Source organism: Petaurus breviceps, unplaced genomic scaffold, assembly GCF_028583685.1.
Source record: "Petaurus breviceps papuanus isolate PSGF00001 unplaced genomic scaffold, PetGlider_PUasm1.0 90849, whole genome shotgun sequence".
Taxonomy (NCBI): domain Eukaryota; kingdom Metazoa; phylum Chordata; class Mammalia; order Diprotodontia; family Petauridae; genus Petaurus; species Petaurus breviceps.
This window is the reverse complement of record NW_027187361.1, coordinates 2070955-2086364: the sequence shown is the minus strand read 5'-3', so window position 1 is coordinate 2086364 and position 15410 is coordinate 2070955. Positions and strand designations below refer to the sequence as shown.

The window sequence follows — 15410 nt, the reverse complement described above, 5'->3', positions numbered from 1 at the left end:
ACCACATTCCACATTTGGGACAGATTTTAAAACCTTTATATAGAGTCACACGGGAGAAATATGAATTCGATTGGGGACTTGAGCAGAGTAAAGCTTTTGAGGAAGCCAAGGCTGCCATACAATTGGCCCTTGATTTGTGGCCCATGCAAAATGGTCCAGTGGAATTGCAAGTGACTGTACAAGATGAGTATGCAAACTGGAGCTTATGGCAAAAACAACAAAGCCAAAATGTACCTTTGGGATTTTGGTGTAGGAAACTCCCTTCATCTGGAGTCCAGTATACACCTTTTGAAAAGCAGTTGTTAGCTGCATATTGGGCTTTGGTGGAGACTGAACAACTGACTGTGGGCCATGAAATGATATTAACACCTGGAATCCCAATTATGACCTGGGTAATGAGTACCCCAGCTTCTCACAGAATTGGACATGCCCAAGAGGCTAGTATAATCAAATGGAAGTGGTATATTCAAAATAGAGCGAAAACAGGCAAAAGCGGAGTCTCTGCTCTGCATGAATCTATAGCAAACATAGAAATTGAGAGGAATGACACACCCCCTGAGCCAAAGCAACAGTTGGTACAGTCCACTGTAAAATGGAATGAGGGATATGATGTATTAACTGAGGAACAAAAGAGACATGCATGGTTTACAGATGGGCCAGCAAAATATTTGGGGCAAAAAAGAGGTAGCAGCTGGACCACACTCTTCTATCCTCCCCTAGACCAACCAGGTTCCATACTGACCTTTTACTTTGTCTTTGGCATTTATAGATTGAGAAGTCTGGAAACCTTTACAATTGCTGGTGATTTACTCTCTGAAATCTGTTCTAGCAGCTGCTATTTGGGGCCGCCCTGGGGCTATAACCACTGCTCAGTTGGGACTACCCTTAGCTCCCAATGAGCTGCTATGGACCCTTCCTGCCAGCCTGATGGGCTTCCTTCAGTGGGAGATTTGTTTCTCTCTGCCACTTTGTCAGTTCTGTAGCTCTAAAGTTTCTTTAGCATCATTTTTTACATGTATTGGAGGCAGCAGAAGCCACAGCTGCCTGTAAGTCCTATTTCTACTTGGCCATCTTAGCTCCACCTGCTTTGCTATTTTCTAGTTTTAAAGAGAGACTAGAGTTTCAGTCACCTTTGACAGGAACTATTCCAACATACATTATAATTATTTCACAAGCTTTCTTTTTCTTGTTTGAACCAACTTGCATTTTTGCTGTGTTAAAATAATTGGTATTTCATAAATGATCAGAAATGTTCTACGTCCTACTTTCTGGAAGAGTTCTGTATAGCTCCATATCTTTATTTCTCAAGCCTTTATAGTAGATTTTTCAATTGATTTTGACTTTTTTTCCTCTATGTGTCATCTTAACCATTTGGTTTTCCCTTCATTGTTGATTAAGGCAATATGAAGTTTCTGATATTTGTATTTTTAATATTCGTTTCCTATAATTTCTTTTTTGGTGACTTTTATTGAGCAATATGGCATTCAGGTTTTCAGTTCAGTGCACCTTGCTAGATCTTGATGTAATCTTTCATTTCCTTCCATTAGATCTATAACATTTCTCTCATGTTGCTTCTTTTATGGTAGTGTTTAGTATCTGTCCTTTGGAGAATTTCTTGAGAGCTCTGCCTTTTCTGCTATGACTCTAACTATAACTATGGCTCCTGAATATACTACTATGTGCATATCCTAAAATTCTTTGACCCTTTCTTTTAAATATAATTGGAGAATACATACATTCATAATGATTATATGCGATATTTTTAATGAGTATTTTACTATAATTTGTCTATTGCTTAATTAAATGATGTCATATTAAAAAGCGCTTTTTGGAATTCAAGTATAAGTTTGTTGATCTTTTCAAGGCTATTTGAAAAGTGGTAGGTTTTGTCATGTTTTCATTATTAAAGTAGGCATAATTTCATAGATTTGCATTAAATGGACTTTTCCCTCACCTCAGTCTTCAAATTTTCCCTCTTCGTATTTAGTAGTTCCTCAATTGTCTGCTTTATCTTATGGAGAAATGGAAATAGAGCTGCCCTCACAACCAGGAAGATCTTGGTGCAAATCCCACCTTTGACATATCCCTACTTTGTGAAGCTGGGCAAGTGGCTTAATAGCTCAATCCTTAAGTAAATCCCTAAGCTGCTGAGAAGGATTTGACCTGTACTGGTTAACAGATCACCTTCACCTGGGAATGCAATGATCGCATAAATTAAATTATTCAATCTAGTTTTAGGAAATAAAAGGTTTATAGTGAAGAGGTTTCTTTGTATATTTGATTTTGGTTTATTCCTGTATTTGTTTTTATAATCATTCTGGTAGGGAAAATATATTGTTTTGTGACTTGGAGGTGAAAGTACCACTGCCCAAAAAAATAATAATAAATTACTATGAAATACTTGTCTGTAACTGGAGATATGTGTTTCTAATTCTATTAAAATAATTGGCATTTGAAGAAATTATTCATTTCTTCAACCCATTTCATGTGTCCTCATGATTTACCAATGTTACTGATCAGTGCTATCTGCACTATAGAATTTCTAAAAGGTAGAGTACCATTATTCTTATTTGTTCTGCTCTATATTGCTTTCTTGTCATATCAAAACACAAAGAAGAATGACCTACTCTACTGTCTTCCATATCAAGCTTATTGTGATACCAATTTCAAGTAATCATCTTGCTGCCTGACAAATCATCCAGCTACCTCCTCCTTCACCTTCTACTTTCCAACTCCCCTTTCATATGTTGTCCTGCCCCATTAGAATATAAGCTCCTTAAGGGCAGGGACTCTCTTGCTTGCTTGCATTGTCTATCCTCAATGTTTAACACAGTGACTGGAACATATTAAGATCTCAATAAATGCTCTATACATGCATCATCTATCTATCTATCTATCTATCTATCTATCTATCTATCTATCTATCTATCTATCTATCTATCTATCCATCCATCCATCCATCCATCCATCCATCCATCCATCCATCCATCCATCTATCTATCCATCTATCTATCTAGGATACTGATGCTAGGACTGGTGAGCCATGGAAGACCAAATAAGAAAGATGAAGTTTCTATGGACAAGAAGCACCCTCTGGTACTTTCCTTTTTTTCACTAATCATCAGTTCAATTATTTCTATCTGGAACTGTCAGGATTCTCTTAAATTTTGTGATCTTAGGAGAAGCCATATATCACCATGATACAGACAGAGATGTCCATTGCAAGCAAAGCCTCAATAGCCCCATCCCATTTTTTTTGTAGATGATCTTTGTAGATGACCTAAAAAGTCTGTGAACCACTGATGATATTTAGAATCATAGCACTAAGTTGGAGGGAGTATCCACACCAATGAGATTATATACCTTTCAAATACGTATTTGAGGAGGGCAGAGTCAAGATGGTGGCACAAAGGCAGGAAAACTCCATGTGCTCCCCCTCTAACAACCTATAAAAATGACTCTAAACAAACTTTAGGGCTACTGAACCCATAAAGTGAGAGAGAGAAACATATCTCCCACTGAAGGCAGCCTGGCAGGATGGCAAGAAGTTCTATTGCAGTGCACTGGCAGCAAAGACCAGCCCTGCATGAGCCTCAGGGCAGCCCCAAACAGCCCCTAGCTGTAGGGACCTCAGGAGAGTGGATCACCACAGCTGTGGAGGTTTCCAGAATTATCAACCCATAAATGCCAAAGATAAAGTGAGAGGTCAGTGTGGACTTTAGGAACAGGGGGTCTGGGAGTGTGGGCCAGTCTCTGCCCCCTGGAGGGAGAAACAGCTAAGGCCATGTGGTTGCTTCAGAGCTCCTGGCCTGCAGATTGTAGGGGGACCGACCGACCAGTCTAAGGGGTAATTGCTCTTGCTTTAGCCTGCTTGGATCTGGATTACTGTCTAGAGTGGTGGTCCTGGGGTACATGACCAGTGTGCCAGAGGCAGTGGAGGCTCCTGAGAGGGCACCCAACTAATAGCTCTGGCAGCTGAGAAAACCCCAGCAATTTGGGACAAAGCTCTCCTCTCTGGAAGCAGAGTTCTACTGTGGCAAAAAGCTAAAAGTCAAGTAACTAAGTGGCAACATGGACAAGCAAAGGAAGCAAAGCAAGCACAGCAATCCGACTTTGGATTCCTTTTTGGGGGACAAAAAAGGATCAAAACATGGAAAAGGAGGAAGACAACAAAGTCAGAACTCCTGCATCAAAAGCTTCCAAGAAATATATGAACTTGATATAGGCCATAGAGGAGCTTAAGGATTTAGAAAACCAAATAAGAGAAGTGGAGGAAAAATTGTAAAGAGAAATGAGAATGATGCAAGAAAATCATGAAAAGTGAGTCAACAACCTGACTGAAGAAAATAATGCCTTAAAAAATAGACTAACTCAAATGGCAAAAGAGGTTCAAAAAGCCAATAGCCAATGATGAGAAGAATGCCTTAAAAAACTGATTTTGCCAGATGGAAAAAGAATCTCAAAAGCACACTGAAGAGAATAATTCCTTCAAATATGTATTTGAAATCAGGTTAAAATATAATCTCTAGCAACATCCAAGTAATCTTTCTTGTTGTGGATTATAAACTACTCAAAATAATTTACATTTGATTTTAATCTGTTAACCACTTATTTTTGAAAATGAAACAGAGAAAAGTATAGTATGCTTCAACATTTGACAATGAAAAGGTGATCTATGATATTTTCATCCATTATGTATCATTTTAATGAATCTCTTATTTTTAAAATGTTTTAAAGATTCTGATTTTGCTTTTGAAGTGAAGTTATATTTTTTTCAAATTTACCTATTTGTGTTCTGGAAAATTTGTTTTTGTAATTTTCCTTTCCAAAATTTGTTTGTGTAATAATAGTGTTTAAACTAGCAAATATTTTCCATAACACCTAAAATTTGACTATATAAAATCTATATAAAACACTAGAGAGAACTTCAATGAGCCTGCATTTTCTTTTTTTGTTCTTTTGCTTAATATTATTTTATTCTTCTAATTACATGTAAATATAGTTTTCAAATTTTATTTTTATAAGATTTTGAGTTCCAAATTTTTCTCCCTCCCTTCTTTTCCTCCCCCCAAGACAGTGAGCAATCTGATATAGATTACATATGTGTGTATGTGTGTATACATATATATAGTACAATCATGTTAAACATATTTCCAGATTAGTGATGTTGGGAAGGAAGAATTAAAACAAAAGAGAAAATCATGAGAAAGAAAAAAATTAATATAGTATGCTTCCATCTGCATTCAGACTCCATACTTCTTTCTCCAGATGTTGGTAACATTTTCCTCATGAATCTTTTGGAATTGTCTTGTATCATTGTGTTTCTGACAAGAACTAAGTCTATCGATAGTTGATCAAACAATGTTGTTTTTACCATTTATGATGTTCTCCTGGTTCTGCTCACTTCACTCAGTATCATCAGCATTTCCAACAACTTTTTACATAACTTGGTTAAGGAGATAATGCATGCTAATATGCTAAAGCATAAATCATCAGACTGAAAGCAGTGATGAAGAAAAAATTAGTTTAATATTGACTGTTGAAGTTAGACTAATCTATATCTTTATTGACTTTAATATTATCTGATTAGGAGTGTATATATGTTACCTAAGAAACCAAAGAATATTCTTTAATGTTATGTTATATATGGACATTATCATTGAAAGTTATTGAGCTTCTTATTTCATGGATAGATTTAGAATTGGTCATGGCATAAGAGAAATTACCTTTAGTCAGCTTAAAACCTAGATGTCTTTTTTAACCTGTGCTAACAATTCACAATTGCACACATGTTCAAAAGAAAATATGAGGGCCAGATGTTATAAATACATATACAATTAAATTTCAACTAGAAAGTTATTTCCAAGGAATAGGCTTTTTATGAAAGACAACTTAAGTGTCCCTTAATTTCCAATTCATAATAATAGTGCATTATAATCTACCCACACTGTTCAAACGTATGCATTAAATAATGTATACTAAGTAGGATGAAAAACAACTTCAACAGTTACCAAATAATGAGGGTGACAGGATAAAGCAACTAAGAAACTTATCTGAAGTTAAATTTTCTTTCCCATGCATATATACTACCTAATTCATCTCAGACTGATAGCTTTCCAGTTCTAAAGGCAGTATGATTACTTCAATAAGTAGCAGAAATATTAATAGTGATGCAAACTTCAAAGAAAAATAATAGGTTTCCATATAAATATGACCTAGGTTTCTTATGAATTTGGTCTCCTATTGCCCAGAAATAACTCCAAATTATCCACTACAAATGATTTATCTCAGTATATTATATTTTCTACATGTGAAATAAAAAGTAAAATAAAGAAAATAGTCCTTGAGATCTCCTCTAAAGACTAGTCCAAGACTCAGAACTCAAGATAAAGGTAAAGCGAAGTAATTATGATGAAGATTCTGAAGGTTTAAGAAAAATAATAGAAGCAGCAACATACCTCAACTCTGCATGGCCTACAGCTCCTTCATTTGAACAGTCAATAAGCCTACCTATAATCAGATCATATCACCTTAGAAGAACTGAAAATTTACAGGTACCTAGAAGTAGCTCTGACCATAGCTGTGCAAAACCCCAGAAACTTAGGACACAGTACTCTCCACTCTGAAAGCAGAGTCCTACCTTGGCAAAGACCTCGAAAGTCAAGTAATTGACTAGGAAAATGAGCAGAGGGGAAAAAATCAGATTATAGAATCTTACTTTGGTGACAAGGAAGATCAAAATATACAACCAGAAGAAGACAACAAAGTCAAAACTCCTGCATTGAAAGCCTCCAAGAAAAATATGAATTGGTCACCTTACTCCTCTCCTCATAGTTGCAGGCCATGGAGGAGCTCAAAAAGGATTTTGAAAATCAAGTAAGAGAAATAGAGAAAAAGTGGGAAAAGAAATGAAAGTGATGCAAGAAAATCATGAAAAATGAATTAACAGCTTGCTAGAGAAGACCTCCCAAAAATACTGAAGAAAATAACACCGTAAAAAAAATAGGAATATCAATTTTGTGGATACATAGAGATTTATGGCATAAAGGAGAGTGGAAGTAAGTAGGTGACATAGGACCTTTTATCACCTTTTATCTAAGGCGAGATGTTACTAGTATATAACTAGAGCAGTAGCTTTGTGAATGGAGAGGAATGTAGAGAAGAGGGATGTCAGGAAAGTTGTGGAAGGAAAATTAAGAAAACTTGGCAACTGATTGGATGTGGGAACTTATGGAAAACAAAGAGTCAATAATGACTCCAAGACTGTAAACCTAGGTGACTGGGAAAACAGTGGACACCTCAAGAGAAAGAGGGATGTTCATAAATTCATCCAGAACAACCCCCTTATTTTACAAATGAAGAAAAAGAAGCACAGAAAGTTTAAGTGATTTGCTCAGGGTCATACAGGCAGTGAGTGAAAAGGTCAGAATTTGAACCCAGATCCCATGACTCTATATCCTATAATCTTCCCCTGACCTGGTTGTACTCTGTGAACATGGACCACCAAAGTAGCATTCTTTATTACCAAAAGCTGTTCTACCTCATCTTGACATATGAAGTAGTTATTAATCTACTCTTCAAAAACAAAACAAAAATAAAATATTAGTAGAACTTTTTATGAAGGAAATTTCATCTTAATGAAGAGAAAAGTAATATGTCAAGTACATATAAGCATGAAAACCTTCTAGTTAAATATTACCAATTTCAGTGCTAAGAAAATGAGATTTAAAATATATCTGGATTTCCTTTTTTAAGACTTAGAGCAGTAAACCCTAAATGATTTTCAGAATTTTCAAGGGTGATCTCAATCCTTAAGGGATTCTAGAATTTTGAAATTCACCTTGTGGAACCACTGTACCATCAACAGACAAGAAAGCCTAATAAATTTTTAGACTTCTCATCTTTACTCTGGAAATTCAGAAGCAATATGGAACTTGTTGCTTTAATTTTTTTTAAACCATGCTAAATATGTTGAAGAAGAAAGGTTTCATTCTGTCATTTTTATAATAGATTTCATTTTTAAAAGTCACTTAGAACATTCATGGTTTTCTCAGTTTTCACTGCTATAAAATTTGATCTAATAAAGATAACCTATTTATATGATTGTTACCAAGAGAAATAATAAAAAGATCATAAAGTATAATGAAAATGTGAATCAATCAATATACTAATCAGATTCAGATTCTATCACCATCTCTATCATTACATTGAGATCAAAGCTACATACTAGTAGATATACAATTATCCTTTTATACAAATTAAAGAGAATATTGTTTAACATTACCCTAGTTATCTGAATGACTTCACACATTGTTATAAATATTAGAATTTCACTATGATAGCATTTAACAGAAGAATTGATAAAAGGTGGTTCCATTTGGTTCCATTTCAGAACACAGCCAAACATCAAAGTACTTCATCATAAGATGTTTTCAGCATTTTCCCTTGACACTACTCTCTCTCAAAGATAAATTTATAATAATGTTGTAATGTAAACCCCTCCTTCAAAAAGTCTAAATTCTGTAAGTAACTAATCCCACCAAAATTGCATAATATGCACAGATATATTCTATACTGACTAGCACTATAGCATTTCTTTTCTTTAGAGAGAAAATTACTTTTCAGATATACCAAAGTAAAAGATTACCCTATCAAGAAAAGTCAACATGTTATATGCTGAGCCACCTAGAATAAACCAACATTTACAGCTTTTTTTCTCCCTTCACATCTGGAACTCATTACATCCTGTCCATACTTACTTCTAATCAGCTCTTTTATGTACCTTTAAATGCTTTACAGAAGATTCCAGACAGGTGTAGGCTCTGGTTCAATTCCTAAAGAGAAATGTTTGATCAACCAACCTTAATTTTAAGACATAGAACTAAAGAGCACACAGCAGCCGAAGGAGAAACATCTGAATAAAAGAAATTCTAACAGCAGGCAACTATAAATGTCTAAGTCTACATTCTCAAGCTCACAGGTGGTCTGCGGTAATGCTAAAATTTGAAATTGTACTGGAAAATGTTGATATCTTTGTGGCTCCACAGGACTGTAGGGTCTCTCAAATAAAACCTCCTGAGCCCTAGAAATGACAGTAAATAGCCATCTGGGTCACTGTTCTAAGATCTTGATAAGAAGGGCCCTGAGATATCATAATTGAAATTTGTTTTTTCCAGATATTGTTTAGGACCAAATCCTTCACATATATCCATAGCTGAGAATATTCTCTTAATAATTTTTCTTCATAGTATAGTTGAATACAAGATTGTTGACCCAGTGTTTTAAAGTGGCATCTAGATACCACAATGGATAAAGCTTCGAGCCTGAAGCCGGGAAAACCCAAATTCAAATCCAACCTCAAACATTTACTAGCTGTCTGACCCTGCACAAGTAACCAAACCAACTCAGTTTTTTCAACTGCAAAGCAGAAAAAAATAATAGCACCTGCCTCACAGGGCTATATCAAGACATTTATAAATGTTTAGCATAGTGCCTTTCAAATAGTAAAAATTGGTAATTTTTATCCCCTTCTCCTCTTCATTTTCCCTACTCTGTACAAGCCAAGGATGGGGAAGGGGAGTAGAAAACATCATTCCAAGAGGGCAGAGGTGGCATCTAATATAAAAATTCATTTTATAAATTTAGATAGATCGAGGCAGGCCGGGAAGCCACGGCGCCGGTGCACTGAGAGATGCAGGCTGGGACACTGGCACGGCGTGGGGACAGAGGCCTGATCAACGCAGGGGGCAAGTCGTCCCACCATCCACAAGGGCCACTACCAGGCTTATCACCAAAGGGCTGGGACTGGAAAGGGCAAGGTAAGAATCAAACGCAGGGCCCTTGGCAGGGACAGCAAACATTCCTGGGACTACCACTCCATAGCCCAGAAATTTAAAAAGCCCCTATCAGGACCTCCAAGGGCCAGGATGGCAGAGTGAACCCTGGCTACTCCAACCTCCCTCCCCCCCCACCCTGAAAAAAAATAGTAACTATTGCCCCAGGGCAAAACCCTAAACAGTAAAGGCTTGGGAATGTGGCTAGGGCCCTGCCTCAAAATGGGTAGAAAGCAGACTACAAAGACAAAGACTCTGGAGTCCTACTATCCTCAGAGGGTGGAACCAAATTCAGAGGGAGACAATATTGACTCCACACCCACAGCTGAAGCATCAACAGGGAACATGTCCCAAGTACAGAAAGCTCTCCTAGATGAGCTCAAAAGGAACTTTGAAAACCAAAAGAGAGATATAGAAGACAAAATGCATAATTCTTTTAAAATAAAAATTGCAAAATTATAAAAACATTAAAATGAAGAAAACAGCTCCTTAAAAAGAAAAAAACTAGCCGAGGAAAATAATTTGCTAAAAACTAGAATCAACCAAACTTAAGCAAATAACTCGATGAGGAACCAAGAATTAGTCAAACAAAACAACAATAATGAAAAATTAGAAAAAGAGGTAAAATATCTCAATGGAAAAATAATTGACCGGAAAACAGATCCAGGAGAGATAATCTGAGAATCATAGGCCTACCGGAAAAATCATGATGAAAAAATGAGCCTGGATAACATACTCCAAGAGCTCATCAAGGAAAACTGACCTGAGATACTAGAACCTAAGGGTAAAATAGAAATCAAGAGAATCCACCAGACACCTGCTAACTTATCCCAAAGTTAAAAGTCCTTGAAATGTGGCCAAACTCCAGAACTACCAGGAAAAGGAGAAAATAATTCAAACGGCCAGAAAGAAACAATTCAAGTATCGAGGAACCACAGTGAGGATCACACAGGATCTGGCAGCCTCTACACTGAAAAATCAGAGGCAGTGGAATATAATTTTTGTAAGGCAAAAGAGCTCGGGTTACAACCAAGGATCACCTACCCAGCGAGACTGAGCATATTCTTCCAGGCAAAGAGATGGTCATTCAACGATATAACAGATTTCCAGAGCTTCCTGATGAAAAAAGACAGAGCTCAATGGAAAATTCAACCTCCAATTATGAGATGCAAGAGTGACATAGAAAGGTAAACGAGGAAAACACACACACACACACACACACACACACACACACACCCTGTTATTTAATAAGAGCAAACTGTTCATAGACAAGTAGAGTGTATCAGTACAAATTACACAAAATGATGATTAAAAAAATCTTATTAAGGGCTACAAAGGGACTGCAATGGAAGTAGAGGAATGAAGTGGAAAAGGGTAAATTATGCCACACAAAGAGGCATAAAAACAATATAGCAGAGGGAAAGAAGGGAGGGAGATGAGCATTATATGAGCTTTTCCCTCATTGGTTCTGTTGCAAGGAGGGAATAACACAACCAGTTAAGCTTAGGACTCTATGGAGAAGAGATGCAAAATGTATCATAATAGAGGGAAAGAGGGGAGGGAGAGGAGCTTTGCATGAGATCTGTTGCTGTCACTCTTGGTGCGAAGAAGAGGTAACATACTTCATTAAGTATAAAAATATCCTAGAGGCAGTAGGAGGGGGGAAGGGCTATCAAAGGGGGGGGGCTAGAAGGGAGGGAAGAAGTAAAGGGGGAAGAGGAGGAAAGGGGAGGGGGGCTGATAAGGGAATACTGAGGGAGGTGGCGGTCAAAAGGAAAACTATTAAGGAGGGGAAGGGAGAAGGGGGGAGAAAAAATATAAGCATAAATAGGGGAGGGAATAGGATGGAGGGAAAGAAACAGATAATAATCATAACTGTGAATGTGAAAGGAATGAACTTTCCAATAAAACGGAGACGGATAGCAGAATGGATTAAAAAACAATCCTACAATATGCTGTTTACGAGAAACACATCTGAAACAGAGGCATACACACAAGGTAAAGGTAAATGGCTGGAGTAAAATATATCATGCCTCAGCTAAAGTAAAAAAAGCAGGGGTAGCAATCCTTATCTCAGATAAAGCAAAAACAAAAATTGATCTAATGAAAAGAGATAAGGAAGGACACTATATTCTGCTAAAAGGCAGAATTGAGAATGAAGCAATATCATTACTTAACATAAATGCACCAAGTGGTACAACATCCAAATCCCTAGAGGAGAAGGTAAGGGAATTAGAGGAAGAAATGGATAGCAAAACTATACTAGCGGGGGACCTTAATCTCCCCCTCTCTGAACTTGAAAAATCCAACCTCAAAATAAACAAGAAAGAAGTTAAGGAGGTGAATAGAATTTTAGAGAGGGTAAGTATGATAGATCTCTGGAGAAAACTGAATGGGGATAAAAAGGAATATACCTTCTCCTTAGTGGTACAAGGCACATACACAAAAAGCAACCATATGACATGAAAACCTCACAATTCAGTGCCGAAAGGCAGAAATAATAAATGCATCATTCTCAGATCATGATGCAATAAAAATCAAATGCAATAAAGGGCCATGGAAAGACAGACTAAAAACTAATTGGAAACCAAAGAATTTCATCCTAAAGAATGAGTGGGTCAAACAAGAAATCATAGAAACAATCAGTAACTTCATTCAAGAGAATGACAACAATGAGACAACATACCAAAATTTGTGGGATGCATTAAAGGCAGTTCTTAGGGGAAGTTTTATATCCCTGAGTGCATACATGAATACATTAGAGAAAAGGGAGGTCAATGAATTGGGTATGCAATTGAAAAAGCTAGAAAAAGAACTAATTGAAATCCCCAATTAAATACTCAATTAAAAATGCTGAAAACCAAAGGAGAGATTAATAAAATTGAAATTAAGAAAACTATTCAATTAATAAATAAAACTAAGAGCTGGTTTTATGAAAAAAAAACAATAAAATTGATAGACTCTTAGTCAATATGATAACAAAAAGAAAGAAGAAAACCAAATTATGAGTATCAAAAATGAAAAAGGTGAATCTACCACCAATGAAGAGGAAATTAAAACAATAATTAGGAATTATTTTGCCCAGTTGTATGCACATAAATTTGACAATCAGTGAAATGGATGAATATTTACAAAAATATAAGTTGCCCAGATTAACTGAAGAGGTAGTAAATTACTTAAATAACCTAATCTCAGAAAAAGAAATCGAACAAGTCATCAGTGAACTCCCTAGAAAAAAAATTTCCAGGGCCAGATGGATTCTCTATCTATAGTGAATTCTATCAAACATTTAAAGAACAATTGATTCCAATACTCTACAAACTATTTGGGAAAATTAGTGAAGAAGGAGTCCTACCAAATTCTTTTTATGACACAAATAGGGTACTGATACCTAAATCAGAAGGAGATAAAACAGAGAAAGAAAACGATAGACCAATTTCCCTCATGAATATAGATGCAAAAATTTTAAATAAAATATTAGCAAAAAGACTACAGCAACTCGTCACAAGAATAATACACTTTGATAAGGTAGGGTTTATTCCAGGAATGCAAGGATAGTTTAATATTAGGAAAACTGTCAGTATAATTCATCATATCAACAATAAAACTAGCAAAAACCATATGATTATATCAACAGAAGCAGAAAAGGCTTTTGACAAAATACAACATCCATTCCTATTAAAAACACTAGAAAGTATAGGAATAAATGGAGCCTTCCTTAAAATAATAGGCAGCATCTATTTAAAGCCATCAGCAAATATTACATGTAATGCGGAGAAGCTAAAAGCATTTCCCATAAGATCAGGGGTGAAACAAAGATGTCCACTATCACCCCTCTTATTCAATCTGGTACTAGAAATGTTAGCAGTAACAATTAGAGAAGAAAAAGAAATCAAAGGAATCAAATTAGGCAAAGAAGAGACCAAGCTATCACTTTTTGCAGATGATATGATGATATATTTAGAGAATCCTAGAGAATCAAGTAAAAGACTACTTGAGACAATAAATAAATTTGGCAAAGCTGTAGGATATAAAATAAACCCACATAAATCCTCGGCATTCCTGCATAGTTCGAATGAAACTCAACAGCAAGAGATAGAAAGAGTAATCCCATTTAAAGTTACTGTAGACATTATAAAATATTTGGGGATTTACCTGACAAAACAAATCCAAGACCTATATGAACACAACTACAAAACACTTATCACACAAATAAAGTCAGATCTAACTAATTGGAAAGATATCAATTGCTCATGTCTGGGTCAAGCTAATATAATAAAAATGACAATTTTACCTATATTAAATTATATATTTAGTGCCATACCAATCAATTTACCAAAAAACTACCTTATAGAGTAGAAAAAATAGTAAAAAAATTCATTTGGAAGAAATAAAGGTCCAGAATATCAAGGGAATTAATGAAAAGAAATGCTAGGGATGGTAGACTAGCTATACCAGATGTTAATCTGTACTATAAAGCAGCAGTCCTCAAAACTACTTGGTATTGGCTGAGGAATAGAGCAGTGGATCAATGGAATAGATTGGGTACATGAGACTCAGCAGTCAATGACTATAGTAATCTACTGTTTGATAAACCCAAAGACCCCAACTTTTGGGATAAGAACTCACTATTTGACAAAAACTACTGGGAAAACTGGAATACAGTATGGCAGAAACTGGGCATAGACCATTATCTAACACCATATACCAAAATCAAGTCTAAATGAGTGCATGATGTAGGTATAAAGGCTGATACTGTAAGCAATCTGGAAAAGCAAGGAATAGTTTACCTGTCAGATTTGTGAAGAAGAGAAGACTTTATGACCAGAACTGAGTCAAATCCATAAGAATACAAGTCATTCCCCAATTAATAAATGGTCAAAGGATATGAACAGGCAGTTTTCAGAGGAAGAAATTAGAGATATTTATAAACATATAAAAAATGCTCTAAATCACTATGGATCAGAGAAATGCAAATTAAAACAACTCTGAGGTACCACATCTCACCAGTCAGATTGGCTAAGATGACAAAACAGGAAAATGACAAATGCTGGAGAGGATGTGGGCAAATCAGAACACTAATGCATTGTTGGTGGAGTTGTGAACCGATCCAGCCTTTCTGGAGAGCAATCTGGAGTTATGCCGAAAGGGCTATAAATACTTTCATACCCTTTGACCCAGCAATACCACTCCTAGGGTTATATCCCAAAGAGATCACAGAAATGGGAGAAAGACCCATATGTACAAAAATGTGTATAGCAGCTCTTTTTGTGGTGGCAAAGAATTGGAAATTAGGGGGATGCCCATCAATTGGGTAATAGCTGAACAAATTATGATATATGCATGTTATGGAATACTATTGTGCTACAAGAAACAAGGAGCAGATGGACTTCATATTTACCTGGAGAGGCTTATATGAACTAATGCTGAGTGAGAAGAGTAGAGCCAGGAGAAATTTGTACACAATTACAGACACAAGGTATGTGTGATAACCAACTCTGATAGACTGGACTCTTCTCAGCAATCCAGGGTTATAAGTCAATCCCAAAAGACTTAGGATGGAGACAGATGTCTACA

General features: G+C 36.1%; 1 protein-coding gene across 1 annotated transcript in view; it reads right to left on the bottom strand.

Annotated features, from left to right (window-relative positions):
* ANOS1 (anosmin 1) overlaps positions 1 to 15410 on the bottom strand; it is a 276670-nt gene that overhangs the window by 104156 nt on the left and 157104 nt on the right. The gene's annotated exons all lie outside the window — the stretch shown is intronic.